Source organism: Tamandua tetradactyla, chromosome 3 (assembly GCF_023851605.1).
Source record: "Tamandua tetradactyla isolate mTamTet1 chromosome 3, mTamTet1.pri, whole genome shotgun sequence".
NCBI classification, from domain to species: domain Eukaryota; kingdom Metazoa; phylum Chordata; class Mammalia; order Pilosa; family Myrmecophagidae; genus Tamandua; species Tamandua tetradactyla.
Genome location: NC_135329.1, coordinates 126,747,307 through 126,766,018, shown reverse-complemented (window position 1 = coordinate 126,766,018; position 18,712 = coordinate 126,747,307). Strand labels below are relative to the sequence as shown.

Below are 18,712 nucleotides of genomic sequence, written 5' to 3'. Positions count from 1 at the left end.
GAAATTCTAAATCTTTCCCCAGATTCCCGCCACCACCCACCCAAAAACGGGAGCTCTAGAAGGCCACTTCTCACTATTCCCCTGGGGGTGGGGGGAGGGATCGCAGTAAGCACACACCTGAGATTGATCGTCTCGCGCGAGGGGGCAGAGAGGAGAAAGCACCCTAGTTCCTAGTTCTTCCAGCCAGGGCGGAGCCTCTGCCTCCCCCGGAATCAGAGACTCGACCCAGGTGCTCCCAGCGAGGCGCGCGCGGGTGTCACTCCCCGGCAGGCTGAGCTAGTGTAACCCGACTCGCCCGCGCAACACCCTCCCCCGCGACTTCCTCCTCCCCCTCCAGCTCCTCCTCCCTTCCGGAGGACAGATCCCCGCCGCGAGGCCGCCACCCCGCCAGAACGCCTCGGGCCCAGGCGCCTCCGGCCCAGCCGGGGAACGCGGAAGTGGTGACGGGAACCGAGGGTGGGGAGAGGTGGTGAGAGTCGCGGTCCCGCGGGCGGCGGGCTGGCGAGGTCTAAACGCCGCCCAGTGAACGTGACCAGACCTGGACATCGGGACACAGGTCCCGGGGGGGGAGGGGCGGGGCAGTGCCGCGGCGGACGCGACGGCCCTTGCGCCAAGCTGCGGGTTCCGCTTTGCGCCTTCGCCATGCCGGACTGCAGACATTCCATCCCCATCCAAGCCGGAGGACCGCCGGGAAGGCCTCTGCTGGGCTAGACCCGGGCAGGGTTGTGGAAGTGTCGGATTTCCTCTGCCCTCCCCCACGCGGGCCGTCCTCGCCATCTGGCCTGGAGAGGGAAGACACTCGCCCGGCTGCACGCTGGTGGGGACTGGCTTACCTGGCTTCTCGTCGCCCGCCCCGGAATCTGGCTTCCCTTACTCCGCACCTCCCGGCAGGCAGGCTTCCCTAGGCCAAGAAACGTATCTAGGAGGCAGGCGGACCCCTGGGACCCCGCCGTCAGAGGCCAAAGCCCTCGGCCTCTTCCCCAGCTCGCTCTAGAGGCGCGCGGGGCCTCCTGACCCCTGCCTGAATGTCAGCGCGAGGACCCGCAGGGAAACCCAAGCACCAGGGGGTGGGATGCTGGGCACAGACTCCTCTGGTCCAGCCTCATATGGGTGTGGGGAGGGGGGAGGCGTGAGGGGTGAGAAAGAGAGCCCTGGCAGCAAAGCAGCAGGCTTCCCGGTTGCACCCACCCCCAACCCCTAAAACCGACCCTGCCCACTGAGCATGCCCAGCTCACTTGACAGAGCTGCAACTGCTAGGCGAGACCAAATGGACCCTGGGAGGGCAAAGATGGGGTTCAAATGGACCCCCCACTTTTAAAGACCTTTCCGCGGAAGAGTTCTGGGTGCTGTACAAATAACATTTCTACCATGGTATTGGAAAATACCCAGAGTATCATAGGAAAGGCCTTACCAGAGGAGAGCAGTCAAATTAGTTTGAACCAAAATCTTGGTGGTGAGGTTTTTTTTTCCTAAGTCAATTATTCATTAAGTAACTTATTTAACTTCTCTAAATACCACAGAATTCCTATAATTGACCCAGAGGAATGTGTAGAGCCATTGGGATTCTTTGTGCCCCAAATTCATAATAATTCCAGGAAACCAGCCGTAAGTTGATCCAGTAGAACACTGGTTCTAAACACATTAGAACCATCTAAGTGTTTTTAAAATGTCCAATGGCAGGTTCTCGTCCCCGAACCAACAGAGCGGGGGAGGTGAGAAGAGCCTGGAAATCCTTCTGTTTTAAAACTGTGACTGGCAAAGTGCAACCATGGGGCCAGCAGCATCACCTAAGAACCTGACAGAAATGAAAATTATCAGACTCTCTCCATACTACCTGATTCTTAAACTCTGGAGTAGGTGACAAGCTATCTGACTCTGGTGATTCTGAGGCACAGGAAAGTTTGAGAACCACTGTTTTAAATCTCCCCCAGGTGGGAAAATTCAACCTCCCCAAGTTGAATTCTTGATATTCTCACAAGCACTGCAGACAACAAAAGCTATGGGCTGAGCCCCCAATCTTGGGGTTTGTTCATATGAAACTTAACCCCCCAAAGGATAGGTCAAGCCTACTTAAAATGAGGCCTAAGAGTCACCCCCGAGAGAACCTCTTTTGTTGTTCAAATGTGGCCTCTCTCTCCAGCCAACACAACAATCAAACTCACCACCCTCCCCCTGTCTACATGGGACATGACTCCCAGGGGTGTGGACCTTCCTGGCAACATGGGACAGAAATCCTAGAATGAACTGAGACTCAGCCTCCAGGGATTGAGAAAACCTTCTCAACCAAAAGGGGGAAGAGCAAAATGAGACAAAATAGTGTCAATGGCTGAGAGATTCCAAACAGAGTTTTGAGGTTATCCTGGAGGTTATTCTTATGCATTAAATAGATATCATCTTGTTAGTCAAGATGTAATAGAGAGGCTGGAGAGACCTGCCTGAAAATGTAGAGCTGTGTTCCAGTAGCCATGTTTCTTGAAGATGATTGTATAATGATATAGCTTTCACAATGTGACTATGATTATGAAAACCTTGTGTCTGATGCTCCTTTTATCTACCTTAGCAACAGACAAATAAAACATATGGAATAAAAATAAATAATAGGGGGAACAAATGTTAAAATAAATGTAGATTGAAGTGCTAGTGATCAATGAAAGGGAGGGGTAAGGGGTATGGTATGTATGAATTTTTTTCTGTTTTCTTTTTATTTCTTTTTCTGAGTAGGTGCAAATGTTCCAAGAAATAATCATGATGATGAATATGCAACTATGTGATGATATTGTGAATTACTGATTATATATGTAGAACGGAATGATCAAAAGCTAAGAATGTTTGCGTTTGTTTGGTGTTTTTTGGTATTTAAAAAAAAATGTTTTAATTAATAAAAGAAACTCCCCCAGGTGATTATAATGTGCACACACCATTGAGAACTCCTGTGATATACACCCGTTTTTCACATTTTGTCAAAACCCATTTATTTATTGAGAAGCACATGTAAAACTGAAAAGAATGATCTGACAGTCCTGAATTTTCTTCCAACAAATGTCACAACAGTTCAGTGTGTGGAAAACAGGGAACGTGTGTAACTAACTTTTGTTTTCTGGTGCCTAGCACAGTGCCTGATACTAAATAGATGTTTGATAGTGTTTATTGATTTGAAATTGAATGTTTAGATGAACAGTTTGTTCCAGGTCCCATTATCTCTGCTGTTTATTTTGCCTACAAGTCCTAGTCACTTGCTAGCCAACAAGCCAGCAGGGATTCGGATTTTCATCAATAACTCGTGACCATTTATGATGGTCTAGGCCAGGTCAGACCCTGATGGAATGGGACATGGATCTTGCACATTTTGAAGAGGGAGAGAAAAGTCAGAAGCATTGGACATGGTTTATCTTGCCAAAGTTGGGGTCTGAGGCAACCAAAGGGAAACAGAAGGACACTAGGCATCTGTTGGAGTTTAGGAAGGATACAGAAGGAAAAACGTTGTGTACAAAAGGAAGCGATGGAGGAGAAATAAGGACGCTAACATGATCAGCCTACAATTTGGTCTGGATCTTCATTTTAAAAGCTATCACCTCTGCCCTCCACCTCTCCACTCTCCATACATACATACATCCAATCTCAAGTATGACTTGAATAAAATAACTAGGAAATTACTGTAAAATGGTTACTTCCATTAACTGGATAAAACATTGCTAGTATGTAATTATTAAGAGTACACAGCAAAAGTGGTTTAAAAAAGTTATTTTTAAGGATGAACACTAGATGATTTCAAAATAAGCCTCACGATACTTTTGCTTTAAGACCATACAGAAATTTACAAAATAAAAAAATCATCCCCATATACTCCATCAACATTTTTCTAAAGGGAATGAAATCTAAAAATAAAAATTTCCTTTTCTAAAGGGAATGAAATATAAAAATAAAAATTTCCTTTTAACCTAATAATAGATTTTATAACTCATTAAAGGTTACTATTAGTGAGGATCTGAAGTAACTTCCAGCCTTTCTGGCTCTGCACCTGTGTCTTGCTCCTATTATGAGATGAGCAGAATTCTCACTGAAATAGTTTGGTTGCTGATTGGGTAGCTAAAGGCATCAAATTTGCATGTGCCTAAGCAATATCTTTTCATTATTAAGATAATTTTCAGGAGGGTGGGGAGAAGTAATCATTAATTTAGGAATTGTTCTTCAGAATTAAGTATTACACTAGATCCATAAAATATACATATGTATTTAAAAAAAAAAAAAAGCACCTCTTACACACACACTTGTTCGTGCTTTCTTTTTTTCATGGAATTAAACCAAAACCAATCAAATCAACAGGGTGAAGGCCAAAAAGGGGAAAAGGGGGGAAACTGAATGGTGTATGGGCAGGGAAGCATTACTAAAACCAAATTTAAAAACATGAAGTAATTATTTCAGCAGAAGGCAATCTACTGAAGATAAGGACTTCGGGGAAGTTAGTCTTAAGTATTTTTTGTCATCATAAGCATGACTAAGCATTGGAATGAAACTATGTTTACTGTCCTTCAGATTGAGGGTGTCAAATAACTCCTGCACTCAAATAACTCTTTTCTCCTAAGCCTAAGAAAACTTGAGGACAGTAATGGGTTTTCAGCCTCATGTGGCTACACAAATCTGAGAAGCTTTCCCCTTTCTTTTCATTCATTCCTGTCTACTTTCGTAGTATTTTCAGGTGAATTTAGATTATTGCATATATTCTAGTTCGACAAGATGAGCAAGAAATGCTTCCCTTACCAAACTTGCTAAAACAGCTTAAACGCAGCTGCTAGGAATGACCTTTCCTCAGCATGAGGGAACCTTCCATTGGTGATTCTTTCACATGTCTTTAATGACCATCCAACACATGCCCAGAGGGCAACCCCTTTAGGCTCTGCCCATTTCTAGAGAGGAACAAATTTCCTCCATAACCAAATATCCATTGGTCACTAAAGAACATATATTAAAATTCATGGAATATTATAACTGAAAGGGACCATAAATGTCATCAGCTTCCACTCTTTGATTTTATATATAACTGAGGAAACTGAGGCCCAAAGGTATTAAATGACTTCCTAAAATTACTGAGGTAGCTAAACATCAAGCCAAGACTAAAAGAAGAAACTGCTTAGTATGCCATACATGTGGGCCTCAAAGCCAACCTCTTAAAAATTATTGAACCTTGCTTTGGTTCTCTTGCTTCCCAGAGCCTCGATTTCCTCATTAGTGAGGGATGTCAATAGCTAATGCTTATATGGTTTTACTCCATGCCAGGTACTGCTCTTAACAAAGAGCACATAAATTTTAATCCTCAGGATAAACCTGTGGTTGTTGTTGTTATTTACAAATGAGGAGATTGAGATATAGAACAGTTAAGTAACATGTCCAAGATAACACAGCAAGCAAATGGCAAAAACTGGGACCTCATGGGTTAATATAAGTAAAATGCCTGGCATATGGTCTTCAATAAAAGTGTCACCAATATCAGTTACTTCTCCTAAACCCCAGAGATCTAACTCTTTGTCCAATATCCTGCCAGACCCATTTGTTTGAGCATTGGTTGGTACATGTGTTTACATATTTTTTCCTTTGTATTATTTCATTTTTGGTGTATTTTAATGGTTTAAATGATTTAGGAAGTACTGTATGCACATGCAATTTTATCCATTGTTGCCAATATTTGCAAACACTAACAAGCTAACCAAAAGTTAAGTAAAGACTGCAAGTTTAATTACTACTTTAAAGAATAAAAGTTATGTTGTTTCTAAAAGATTAGCAGTCTTGAACAGGACTGGATCAGTCATTTGGGGACTTTAAGATTACAATCGCTTATTTAATAGGCCTCCACCTACTTGTTACTTGAATTCTTGTATGCAGAGTTGTAGATATCCAAAGGTATCCAGCAGAAAATCTTCCTGTATCAGCGATTTTCGAGTTAGAAACTAGAATCAAGTGAAAATACATGAACCTTGAGAAGATGAAATAAAAATACCAAATATATTTTTAAATAGGTACTTAAGTTTTATTTCTGCCTTATAAGAATTTGGGAAAGTATTTTTAAAATAAAGTTTTAAAGGCCCAATATAAAATAGTACCAAGAAATTTAGATTTAAAGTTCTTGAGGGTAAAGGTAATGCATATTCCTTCCTTCGGCAGGAATCTGGTGTTCCTAGGAAAGGGCGGTGCCAAAAACAAGCTGTTGCAAATGTTGATGATATAAATTAAATAATGTTGTCTTTGAAGATAGCCTTCCTATTTAATCACAACAGGAACGTTGTGGGTAAGCAAAAATGTCCCAAGAACCTCATGCAGGGAATATGAGTAAGTATCAGGTTCTGATATGGAGCTGCAACAAAAATGGAGAATTGGGCTCTTCAGAGGTAAGCTAGTTACCAGAACAATGAAAGTGGCAGCTCTGCTGAGTATAAACAGCCCAAGAAAGTGGAAATGTGTTCAGATACACATTTGAATATCTATAATGTAACCAGGAGATCGCTTAAATCTCAGCAGCAAATGCTTAAAATAAACTTGACCACTGTTTGTAATGTAAGTAATAAAAAACATTAATGAATCTGAACAGAAAAACAGAATAACATAATAGCAATGGATGGGATTTATGTTTGTACATGATTGGCTTTAAAATGAAAACATTGTGTCCTAATTCAGCAGCCTTGAAATTTGTGGACATCGACCTAGTTTCTTCAGTGTCAAGAGGAAGGTACTCACCCAGAATAAGTGTAGACTGGAGAGGAACAGGTGCTGTTTCCCTCAGCAAATGCCTTGGCCTCAAAAGCAAATCTCCTTCTTTCTTCTATCAACAAAATCATGTTTAAATCCTTAAAATGAAAGACAGAGAAGTAGAGAATATTTGTTCTGTTATTCCTGGACTACAAATTGAAGTTCATTTTTGGAATAGCTCTTTAGGAGTGGGTATAAAACAGAAGGAGAGTGGGAGACCTAGGTTTGATTACTAGTCCATACACTTCCCAAACAAGCAAACAAAGCAAAACAAAAAACAACAAGAACAAACAAACAAAAAAATTCAACAAATGGTGCTACAATAATGGGATACTTACATGGAAAAAGAATGAAATGTGACCCCACCATACAGCATACAAAATAAACAAACAACTAACAACAACAACAAAAAAAAAAAAACGAGAAAAATGGCCCAATGTAACATCCCTCAAGGGAAAATTTTACAATTTAATGGAAAGTCTATTATTTTAAAGTTCTCTAGACCACACTGTAAACAGATAATTCCCTTCCCTTCCTGCTTAACTCTTTAAAACTGGCTAAGTATCCAAAAACTAATGCAAGTTGACATGTGATAAGAAGCCAGAGAATTGGTGTTGGAGCATCTAAAAATATTTTTCCCTTCTGTATTTAGAGTAATGTGCATTGTAAAGAGTATCTTTCAATAGTCAAATATGGAGTAAAGCAATTTTTTCCTGAGTACGTATTCTTCACTATCAGCCTATATCTCTGGTATTTTTTAAAATAGAGCAAAAGTTCAGCCCTCAATAAGGTGTCCTTCCTAAAGTGGTCCTCCCAAGTGCTGCAAAGTAAGGTTTTGACTTTTCCATCATTTTTGTCACCTAAGACACAATTTATGTTCCTGCTCCAAAAACGGGGCTAGGTGAAAAGGGCATGGTTTCCAGCCTAATTTGATCTAAAGCAAAGACTTAAAATCTTCTCTCATAGGCTAAATAGTGTCCCCACCACCACCGCCACCACCACCAACACCACCAAAGGTGTTCTAGTTTGCTAGCTGCCGGAATGCAAGATACCAGAAACAGAATGGCTTTTAAAAAGGGGAATTTAATAAGTTGCTAGTTTACAGTTCTAAGGCCGAGAAAGTGTCCCAATTAAAGCAAGTCTATAGAAATGTCCAATCAAAGGCATCCATCCAGGGAAAGATAGCTTGGTTCAAGAAGGCCGATGAAGTTCAGGGTTTCTCTCTCAAGTGAGAAGGCACATGGCGAACACAGTCAGGGCTTCTCTCTCAGCTGGAAGGGCACATGGCAAGCAAGGCATCATCTGCTAGCTTTCTCTCCTGGCTTCCTGTTTCATGAAGCTCCCCTGGAGGCATTTTCCTTCTTCATCTCCAAAGGTCACTGGCTCGTGGACTCTCTGCTTCATGGTGCTGCAGCATTCTCTGCTCTCTCTGAATCACCTTCATTCTTCAAAATGTATCCTCTTTTATAGGACTCCAGAAACTTATCAAGACCCACCCAAATGGGTGAAGACATGTTGTCACTTAATCGAGCTTAACAACCACTCTTGATTAAATCACATCTCCAGGGAGATGATCTAATTACAGATTCAAACATACAGTATTGAATAGGGATTAGAAGAAACAGCTGCCTTTACAAAATGGGATTAGGATTAAAACATGGCTTTTCCAGGGGACACACATCCTTTCAAACCAGCACAAAAGGTATCCACAGTCTAATCCCTGAAACCTGTGAATATTACCTTGAGATGGAGAGATAGCTCTGGATTATCAGGGTGAGCCCTAAACACACCTGTATCCTTATAAGAGGGAGGCAAGAGGGAGATAATACAGAAGATGAGGAAGCACTGTGACCATGATGCAGAGTTTGGAGTGATATGGCCATAAACCAAGGAATGCTGACAGTCAGTCACCTGATGCTAGGAGAGGCAAGGAAGGGATTCTCCTCTAGAGCTTCCAGAGAGAATACAGACTTGCCAACACCTTAATTTTGGCCTAGTAAAACTGATTTTGGAATTCTGGCATCCAGAATTGTTAGAGAATAAATTTTTATTGTTTAAAGTCAGGAAGTTTGTGGTTATCTGTTACAGCAACAATAGGAAACTAATAGTTTCCTCCATTTACTACACTTTTGCTCTGATGCTAATGTGAGTTAGGAAAATATAGAAATGTGTTTATCTTTATCCCAGCCAGATTATGTTTGTATGTATGTTTTGGCAGCTGATGTACTTTTGTGTATCTTTGTAGAGCAAGACCTTCAGTACATCACTGATATTTCTAATCCAGGCTCTCACAATTTACAACTACTTAAAGAGGGCTCTAGTCTGTGGAAGATTGGAGCAATATTAGAGCATTGTTAAATATGAGAGATGCCTGGACCCCTTTATTTTATTTTTAAGCTTCCTAATAAAAGAATGCTAAAACAAAGTTTTAAAAGTTGTGATGTAATCTGAATGTATATAGTTAGCCTACTAGTACTTAACACAAGAAATATGTCAGTAACTGTCCATATAGCCTCATTTTAAAATAGGAGCAAAATTTTTAATTTGGAGTCTGCTTTAGTTCCCTAATTGTTAAAGCGATACCATGCAGTGAACTGGTTTAAACAACAAGAATTTATTGACTCATGGTATTGAGGATAGGAGAAGTCTAAAATGAAGGTGCCATCAGGGTGATGCTTTCTCCTAAAAGACTGTCATTCTGGGGCCTGCAGCTGGCAATCCAGGGTCCTTGGCTTTTCTGTCACATGGCAATGAATGTGGCAGCATCTTCTTTCTCTTTCAGATTTTGTTGACTTCCAGCTTCTGAATGCTCCCTCCGTCCCTCTCTCCCTTCATGGCCTTCCATATAAGGCCTTCAATAATAGGATTAAGACCCTCCTGAATCAGTTAAGCACACTTTGATTGAAGTAACCTTATCAAAAGATCCTACTTGTAAGGGGTTCACACCCACAGTAATGGATTAAGTTTAAGAATATGTTTCTTCTGGGGTATGTAGATCCAAGCCACACGGGATCCTTGGTGGACCCAGAGTTGTATCACCCAGCTCTCCTTTCAAGCAGGACTTATATCTTCAGCTTGGATCCTGAGGTTTGGACTGAAGACATCTTCTTGGGCCAAGAATGCAGTCCCATCCAGACATGTGGAAAGGGTAAGTATGCCTCAGAGCTTGGAGATGGCAGGCCTTCTGTCCAGTTCAGGAAGAGTGTTACCATCCCAGGTTTCTCAGATGTCTGAGGGATTGCACAGAGTCTGATCACCACCTCAATGCTTGAGATGTTGGAGCCTTCACCCCAGTATTTGGGGAGAGCATAGCTGTTGCCCAAGTACTTGGAAAGGATGGGGTTACCACTCCATCAGGTGTTACATCAAGAAGCAAGGGTTTGGGTAACACATTATCTAATTTAATTTGTATGGTCATTTTACTTGAACAACATAATTACATGCACTCTTGAATAAGGTGTGAGATCTTGTTGGTTTGTACAGGTTAGATGCCCCCGATATATCCCAAAGTAATTTGGGTAGAGAATAAAAAAGTGTTTGTGAAGTCCCCTTGAAGGACTGGGGAGAAAGGAGAAAATATTCAACTTCCCCATCTGGGGCATTCCTGATATTCTCACAAGCAGTGGGAACAACTAATTCAATAGGCTGAGCCCTTAATCTTGGGGCTTACCCCTATGAAGCTTATCCCTGCAAAGAAGAAGCTAAGCCTACTTATAATTATGCTTAAGGGTCACCCCCAGAGAACCTCTTTTGTTGCTCAGATGTGGCCTCTCTCTGTCTCTCTAAGCCAACTTGGCAAATGAACTCACTGCCCTCCTCCCTACATGGGACAGACTCACAGGGGGGTGAATCTCCTTGGCAACATGGAATGGAACTCCCGAATTCCATTCGGATTCACCAGGACCTGACATCATGGAATTGACCAAAAAAGGGAAGAGAGAAATGAGACAAAATTAAGTTTCAGTGGCTGAGAGATTTCAAATAGAGTTGAGAGGTTATCCTTGAGGTTATTTTTATGCATTATATGAGTATCTTTTTTTAGTTTATGGTGTATTGAAGTGGCTGGAAGGACGCACCTGAAATTGTTGAGCTGTGTTCCAGTAGCCTTGAGTCTTGAAGATGATTGTATAAGATATAGCTTTTACAATGTGACTTTGGGGTTGTTAAAACCTTCTGTCTGATGCTCCTTTTATCCAGGGTATAGACAGATGAGTAAAAAAAATATGAATAAAAAATAAATAAATAATAGGGAGAAAGGGGTAAAGTAAATCAGATAGAAATACTAGTTGTCAATGAGAGGGAAGTGTAAGGGGTATGGGCTGTATGAATTTTTCTTTTTCCTTTTTATTTCTTTTCCTGAGGTGATACAAATATTCTAAAAATGATCGTGGTGATGAATACACAGCTATGGGATGATTGGGCGCCATTAGATTGTACATCGTGTAAGGACTGTATGTGTGTGAAGATTTGTCAATAAAAATAGTTTTAAAATTATTTTTAACAATTAAAAATTTTAAAATTACAGAGAATTACAGCAGATTTTTTCAGTGTGATATTAATAATATTATGTGGGAAATGTCTTTATTTTTAGAAATGCATGCTAAGGTATTTAGGGATGAGCTAACATCCCCATACTTTAAAATGGTTCATCAAAAATATAAATGTAAGAATTGATTGAAGTTGAAAGCATGCAGAAAGAAGATAACATGTCTGAAGATGGAATGCAAAATGATAATAAGCTAAATTTTGTAGATTATAATAGGGAAAACCCACAGAAGAAAGGCAAAACTTACTCAAAAGATGTAGTGAAAGTATGTGAATCTATTCCAAATGCCTTGTTATTGGACTATGTAATAGTACGTCTATATTTTAAATATATCACAACTTTTTCATAATTAAAATATATATATATATAAATGTACAGATACAAGTATTTAATCTTATAATAAAGATGGCAAAATGTTAACAATTGTTGAATTTAGAGGTAGACCAATAGATATTTATTGTTTTTTCTACTTTTAATAAGCTTTATGATTTTCATAACCAATGCTTTTAGAATAAGCAAAAGGAGTAGCCTCTACTCAGCTCTTGTCCATTGTTTTCATGGGGGAATTGGACCCAGTGTTACCAGTTACTCTAATTTTTTCAAAAGAAATTGGAAATCTATGAGGTTTTTTTCCGCTTTTAAGAACATATTGGCAACCAAACCTTTTTTTTTCCTTTTTTTAATACTGTGCACGCCACATACAATGCATTTTGCATGCCAGAGCTGAACTCCAGGACATTGAATGACTATCTCCAATTTAGACCCTATCTACAGTAACAGTTATACTTTAGCTCTCTGACCCTCCATGTAGGCTTTTTTTTTTTTCTTTCTTAACGTGGTATCTGGCTAACCTAATCCTTTTCTCATTCTTTCCCTTGTTTTACTTCCAACTGGCCTCTGCTACTTTGCATTGCATCGAGCAGTTGGAGAATAATGTGAGAACTGATCAGCCTGTGGATTTCTCGGGAATATCAGATGATTTAACAAACAGAATTGTTTAATAATTAAACAATGTCCTAAGCATTATCCTAAGGATCTAAAATAGTTATTAAACCTCCCCCACTTGAGATTTTTAAATTGCAACATCTGTCTTCAGGAAGTACTTCTATTGCCTGTAATATTTGCAAGACATTTACAACTGCTTTTAGTTATATATAATACCCTATGATAAGTTAATAGTTTTTTCCTTATTTAATGACTGAAAATGCTACTCATAGAGTCCTAAAGGTAACTCAAGTCATTGGTGTGAGAAGGTATTAGACTTAGGCAAGCTTCCTGAATGACAGGCTGCTGTTTATCCAACTGTGCCCGTTCTCTCCAGCTCCTGTTTGCTTTATTAGCTAATTATCAGGCTGCATATTCAACCCAGGTTCCAACTATATTAAGGGCTATTTACTAGCTAAAATCAATACCCTTTCGATTAGACACCTGGCGTGGCTTTTGGTAACTAAGCATTATTTGGGCTTCACAGCTTTTACTCCGTCAGGGAGATGGGAAAGTGCTTTGTTTTGATTTTTTTTTATATTTAGTGGCTACTGCTCTTAGCAGTAGCAGATAAAGGTTGGTGGAGACTAGCTCTGCCACAGTTGAGACTAGGAACAAACACATAATATTTACTGCATATGGAAAGAGGCAAAGAAAAATGGAATGGCAAGCTATGATTTTCCTGTTTAAGGTATTTTTAATTAGAACTCTTTGGACATATCTCTGGTATTCCAGGCACAGTGTTAGGCCCCCAAATACAAAGATGAATAAAAAGTATTCTCCAGTTTAGTGGAGTTGGAGAAAACAACATTGAAACAATAACTATTAGAATGCAAAAGGAACAAAAAGTAGATGTGGGACAGGATTTTGAGACAGCACAGCAAAGGGAATGATTCATCCTTTCTAGAAACTAAAATGCCAAAAAGGTTTTTTGTTGGTGGTGATGGTGGTGAAACCAATCGAAAAGACTCTTTTTACTGTAGAGATTTTATTACAGAAGTAATCCAAGTTCATTATGGAAACATGACAATATAGAGACACAAAGAAAAGAGAAAAAAATTTACTATAATCCCAGCATGCAGATCACAGTTAACCACTGTTAAAAGCTTTCTATAATATTTTAAGGATTTTTTAATGGATATATATATATGTACAATTCTTTAAAGTAGTAAAAATTTTTTAGAAAGCAGTAAAGGCCAATATATATATATATATATATATATGAAGGCATGGGCTTTCAGTCACATAAATAGAAGCCAGGTCTCATCACTTCCTCCCTCCATGGCCATGAGCAATCTGCTTAATCTCTCTGAGCATTAATTTCTTCACTTATAACATATGGTATATGTTATAATAAAACCCACCTCACTGGATTTTTATAGCAATAAACGAGATGGTAGAAGTACAGTTCTTAGAACAATCCCTATGTCATATATTCATTCGTCAGACTTATAATTATTAGGAGCTCTCTATTCTAGGCACTTAGAACACATCAGTGAATTAAATATACAGTATTTCTTTTTATTTGTTCTTTTTATTAATAAAAAGAAATACTGTATATATTGGTATAATGTTCTCTAAATCTTCTTTCATTTAACAAAATTTGTGAGAGCATCTTTCTACGACAATAAATATGGATCTATATTCTCATTTGTACCAGCTACATAGTATTTGAATGCAAAGATGTACCATCATTTATTCAGCTAATCTCCTATTCAAGGACCTAAAAAGATGACTTCCAATTGTATTATTACCAGCATTGCCTTGAATATCTTTGTATCCTTTTCCAATTGTTTCTTAAGGATATTATTGAGTCAAGGATAAAAGAACATTTTTTAAAACTTTAACACATGCCACTAGCTTGTGCAAGGAAAGCCTTCAGAAGGAAAGGATGTCAGAGATGGATATTTAAGAAAGCAGAAGAAAGCTGTGAAGACAAGTGAAGGAACGGCACCAACAGGGAGTAGTTTGCTATCTTCAGGTTCTTCCTAGGTCATAATCTAAAGCAAGGCATCTTTTGAGCTAGTTATAAGAACATGTAACTTTAAGAAGGAACCTTAAGAGAATCCAAGGTAAAGAACATAAAAGGTAAAGCTGTTATTTTTTTTCTCTCAACGGGACTCTAAAGAGTTGGTGTACATTATGAAATGCTGAAAAGTACATTTCCATGGCCCACGACACTAGGTAGAATTTTCAATGAATGCAAAACACCACTAATTCTTAGCTCATTCTTCCAATGCCAACTCTACCTTCTCTCTGCGGCAGGAAAAATCCAAAATTTACAGGCTGCCTGATGCAAAGTTTGTTGTGTTTTTTTTTTAATTTAATGTATGTAAAAATAACCAGGAGTGCTTATTAGAAAATGCTTATTCCAAGAACTAAGGAGCACATACAGAGATTTTTAAGTCTGTAAAAAACAGGTGGTGACGGAAGATTTGCATTCAAGTGGGCAGCCCCACTCTCTCAGATGCAGGTAGTCCTCAGTTTACAAAGTGGAGATTATAGAACCTTGCTACTCAAAGGGTGGTGCTTATATAAGTAGTGAAAACAGCTACCAGCTTGTTAGAAATGCAGAATCTCAGACTTCAGCCCAGACCTACTATACAGAATCTGCATTTTAATAAATTTTAAACCCAGTTTCCTGGGTGATCTGTATACATTTAAAATTTTGATCAGCATTGTTTTGTAGGTTAAATGTCAATAACCTGCGAGTCGACCCAATGCCAAAATAATTCCAGTGAAAAGTAGAAGTCCCATCCATTTGTTTTTTGGGGGGGGCCTAGAATCCAGATAATATTATATACTGAGAATATGTAGCAAGGAGCCTTGTTTCTCAAATTCTTTCAGCATCACTTGAGTAATCTGGAAGAAAGGGGAAAAAAATCCCAGAGGGATAAATCTGTGGTATAAAAGACTCCTTCACTAACATTCCAGGAAATGTAATGAGGAGAAATGAGATCTAAATGATTCTTTAATAGTTCACTAGTTATCCCCCTTCTGCTTATATATCAATTTGTAACTCTTTTCTAGGTAGAAATGACTTCATAGGAGGTTGTAACAAAGAAGATTTCAACAGTTCGAAGAGTGATCAATAGGTACTAAATGAAATAAAATTAGTTTTAGTTTTATATCTCTTGTCAGTTTCTATTGAGCAACCTTATATTTTTATTTTTTTACATGGGCGGACACGGGGAATCAAACCCGGGTCTCTGGCATGGCAGGTGAGAACTCTGCCACTGAGTCACCATGGCCTGTACTGAACAACCTTTTGAATGGTAAAATTATGCAACCACAAATAAAAACAAATTGGGGACATCATAGAGCTTTCATTTAACATTACTAGTTGATATTTGAAGAGCTGTGAAATTGGTAGAAATGTGTTTTATTCAGCAAAAAAACCTCATAGTATTAGTCTCTTAGAGGAAACTGGCTGGAGATAATCACTTTGTACTCAAATCTAAACATTTCAGAGGATATCAGATTTTTTTCAATCAATAAATAAATATTTCAGACAGACATGTTGAGATTTGGAATAAATCTTGAAGGGAAGAGCTATATTGGATCAAGGGACATTTCTATATCCCACCATTTCCTATATTCCAAATATACTTAAAGAAAAGGTTCTAGGTTTGTTAGATCTTAAAAATGCAATGTAACTTTAGATGGTTTCATCCTTTAAGTTTCATTTTTTAGATAAGGCAATAGTTGGTTTTGATTAACAGGAGGGGAAAAGGACATAAATTAGCCATAGAGCATTTATAAGTGTGGTTTGCTTTTTAGTACCCAGAATTATATATCTTGATGCTTATTTCACTGTAAAATACTTAGGTAAAATTTAAGAAGATGGTAGAAGGATAATGAAGATAAAAGAAGACAAGCATGGCCAAGAAAAGAAAGCAGGAAAGAAAATATGTGGAAAGAAATATGTGAAAATATGTGAAAGAGTTCCCGATGAGAAATATCAGAAAGGAGGTTTTATATCAATCAGATCCATAAATTTAAAGACAACAGTCAAAGTAACAGCAAGAAAAAGAACTGGAATGCTGATAGTTTTTCTCCTTAAACTAGAAAGAAACACCTATTTCTTCATGAAACTAGCTTTATTACCAGCTGTAATACTTCACAGTCCATTTGGCTAGTCAGGCAGACTAAATCTCTGTGGGAATCTTTTGGTTGCTACTGCAGAATTCAGGTTTACAGTATAATATTTCTCCAACTTTTAATATTTTTACATGTCCCTCACTAGTTTTGCTTCCTTTTTTATTAATTTAACATTTATCTTCAAATTAATTTATTTCTTTCAAACTCTAACTTCTTCCTAAGGAATAATTTTCTTGAATTACACATTTATATAAATAAATATTTTTCAAATTAATAAAAAGTTCATATGCCACCTAAATGCATCTCTTGAACCAGCAGTGTTTGGAAAATCATAATATAATAGGTGCTCAATAAATATTCAGTAAGTTAATGAATCAATCTTAATTTATTTTTAGTATTTTGTCTAGGAACTTGAATCCACAATAAACAAATGAAAAAAATAATCATTACCTATTAATTAAGATTTTGCCCCCCAAAACCAAAGTAACCATAATTTTCATCTCCTAGCAGATGTTTAATTTTATATAGTCAAAGTTTCAGTTTAATTACCAGTATTAATAAAATAATATTGTAAATTTTCTTTAAGTCTCTTTCTCTGATCTCCTACCTTGGAAAGAATGAGATCAAAGGAAAAACAGAAAGTGATTCCAGAACAGATATTTCTGAGTAAAATTGATTAACTAATTCACCCCTCAATGAACGCCTGCTACTCATGAGGAACTGTGCTAGTTTCTGAAAATATAAAGATAATCAAGACTTAATTTTATGTTCAAATTGCCTATAATCTGGTGAGAAAACCAGACAGGTAAACACATAAATGCAATTCAAGATGATAAATGTTACAACAAAGGAATGTATCAATTGTCTACAGGAGCGCAAAGGAGTGGGTAACCAATCCAACAGCTCCTGAGTACAGCCAAGGTGAAGTTTCCATGGAGAAAGTCCTCACTACGGACCCCGAACTCACCTGTCACTCATTTTCCACCACCTTCCCTCCTTCATTCCATTCCAACCTTATGAATGACCTCACTGTTTCTTAAAAAAGCACCTCCTACCTCAGAGACTTTGCATTTGATGTTTCCTCTGCTTAACATACTGTTCTCCCTTTTCAGGTCTTCAACTCAAATGTTACTTCCCCAGCGAGGCCTCCCCTCAGCACCCCATTTACAACTTCAGCCCCCACCAGAGTTACCTAACCCCCTTCTCTGGTTTATCTCCAGAGCTTTTCCATTCTGTCCTATTGAATGTATCTATCATGGATTTCCCCATATTAGAATATAAGTGCCACAAGGACAGGGATTCCTTTTTGTATTTTTGTTCACTAATGCATCCTCAGCAATTAGAAGAGTATCTGGCACATAGAAGCTCTACATAAATATTTAATGTATAACTAGATTAATTAATGGAATTTAGACTCCCTTCTTGTTCTCTTTCACAGCTAAATAATAGCAGATGTTGTCATTACATTGTCTAAAAGACAAAGGAAATAAGAACACTTTGTTTAACTCATCATCATAATATAATTTCCCAACCTATTTAGATATTACATAATACCTTTATGTCCTTATTTAACAACATGCATTAAAGGCCTATTCATCCCTTCTGGGACAGTCATTATTTAGAATATATATGAATAACTGAGAATGTATCCAATTTTTAATGTAAATGGCATTGAAATTATAATCAATTAAAAAGTAACTACTTGTTAAAGTAATGCTAGTATAAATAACCTTTGAAATATTTTTTAGAACTCAGCCACTTTGAATGTAAAAAGTTGATTTCTTTTTAAATAAAAGCTCACCAAAATTACAGTGTTGCTTAAAGCCATTGAATTGTCAGAGTTACAGAGCTAGAAAGCAAGTTAAGATTATTTGATTCGTAGGGTGCATGGATGGTTCAGTGGTAGAATGCTCACGTTTCACGTGAGAGACCTAGGTTCGATTCCCGGGCCATGTACAAAAAAGAAAAAAGATCATTTGGTTCATGCCATGCACAAAAAAAAAAAAAAAAAAAAAGATCATTTGGTTCACGCCTTTTCCATAAACTAGGTGAATATCTAAGTTACTCAGGATCCATATATTTCTTTGATAGAAACACATTTAGATGTATCTATAAGGAACATTATAAGTACTTTCAGATAATAGACCTGTTCTTTAAATTTTGTTGTGAATGTTTGACCTCACATTGATTCTCTCTCTCCTTGTGCCACACCATCAATTATTATAGAAAGGTTAGGATAAATTTTATACAAAATTTATCCTTCAATTTGTATAAGATTTGAAAATAAGAAACATAGTAGATAGCAAGTATTTATGTCCAAGAAATATTGCTCCACTTAAAAAA

The 18,712-nt window shown here is 38.2% G+C and overlaps 1 protein-coding gene and 2 long non-coding RNA genes across 4 annotated transcripts in view; 1 reads left to right on the top strand and 2 right to left on the bottom strand.

Moving 5' to 3' along the window:
* The window catches only part of GPD2 (glycerol-3-phosphate dehydrogenase 2), a 152,397-nt gene extending 151,438 nt beyond the window's left edge, over positions 1-959 (bottom strand). The window contains exon 1 of one of the 2 annotated variants that reach the window (XM_077153874.1): positions 834-959. The gene's annotated coding sequence lies outside the window, so the exon portion shown is untranslated. Of the gene's footprint in view, positions 1-117; positions 296-833 lie in introns of those variants that run through there. The other variant, XM_077153870.1, reaches the window with a different exon arrangement.
* A 4,804-nt stretch (positions 960-5,763) lies between these two features.
* Positions 5,764-10,555, bottom strand: LOC143676338 (uncharacterized). Its single transcript, XR_013172015.1, has 3 exons — positions 10,484-10,555; positions 6,727-6,836; positions 5,764-5,942 (listed from the first exon to the last, which is right to left on the bottom strand). It is a non-coding gene; the product is annotated as an uncharacterized LOC143676338 (long non-coding RNA).
* A 98-nt stretch (positions 10,556-10,653) lies between these two features.
* On the top strand, positions 10,654-15,363 carry LOC143676339 (uncharacterized). Its single transcript, XR_013172016.1, has 4 exons — positions 10,654-10,744; positions 13,929-14,044; positions 14,129-14,356; positions 15,299-15,363. It is a non-coding gene; the product is annotated as an uncharacterized LOC143676339 (long non-coding RNA).
* Positions 15,364-18,712: the final 3,349 nt, after the last annotated feature.